The 1,032-nt window shown below is 31.9% G+C and overlaps 1 protein-coding gene across 1 annotated transcript in view; it reads right to left on the reverse strand.

Annotated features, from left to right (window-relative positions):
• The window catches only part of LOC106688103 (putative leucine-rich repeat-containing protein DDB_G0290503), a gene marked incomplete at both ends in the record, with an annotated part of 171,142 nt that overhangs the window by 151,973 nt on the left and 18,137 nt on the right, over positions 1-1,032 (reverse strand).

The following is a 1,032-nucleotide window of genomic DNA, read 5'->3' on the forward strand; positions in this document are numbered from 1 at the left end:
GCATCCCGCAAAATGATTTATAAGACGTTGTCACGTCAAAAAGTATTTCTCTCTCTCGTTCCATATAATGTATTACCCAAAAAACATCGATGTTTTAAAATATCGTTGCTTACAATACATTTTCCAAAAAACATCCATGTTTTAAAATATTGTTGTTTACATTACATTGCCAAAAATACATTGTTGTTTTTTTAACATCTATTTCAGAAACATAAGGTCTGTTGGAACATATAATGTAACTAAAAAAAAAACATCGATGTTTAAAATATGAATGTCCAATATTAAAATATCGTTGCTTGATTTTGAAGTGGATAATTATATGAAGCTGTTCTTGGAACAGACCTAGTATTTGAAAACTTTTTGAATTGGGTCCAATGGAGCTAAATATCAATAATCAATAAGAACAATTTACAAAATAATATTTCATTTTCTAATCAAATATACAACACAAGATATTGTAGTGTATAAGTGTATATCAAATATACAATCACATGTTTACACTAATTTATTTATTTATTTAATACCAGATCAGGCTGGTGCGCCTTACTTGCTTAATACAACTGTTACATCTAATTTCTTTTACGATTGATTATGATGAGGATAATTATATGAAGCTGTCCTTGGAACAAGATGCATGACCCTGGCTGGCATCTTTTCGAATTTTGAGTTGAACCTTTATACACTAATTAGTAATAAAATTTCAGAATTAGTACCCAAAAAGATCGCGAGTTATTAAAACGTGTTCTATTCTGCCGGGCAAGAGACATGCCAGCCCGGCACTTTTCGAATTTTGAGTTGAAACTTATACACAAATTTGTACCTAAATGGTACTAAATTTTCAGAATTAGTACCCAAAATGATCGCGAATTATTACGTGTTTAATTCTGCCAGGAAACCTGGACCAGGACTGACGAACAAAAATCGCAAACCTTTGCACAAAACCTTTATTCCGCATCCCGATATCCTTAACCCAATTCACCTTGAATGTATTGAAGCAGAACTCAATAATCCACTCCAAATGACCCTACCACC

The sequence above is a fragment of the Halyomorpha halys genome, unplaced genomic scaffold, assembly GCF_000696795.3.
Source record: "Halyomorpha halys isolate HHAL.00 unplaced genomic scaffold, Hhal_1.1 Scaffold1052.1, whole genome shotgun sequence".
NCBI lineage: Eukaryota > Metazoa > Arthropoda > Insecta > Hemiptera > Pentatomidae > Halyomorpha > Halyomorpha halys.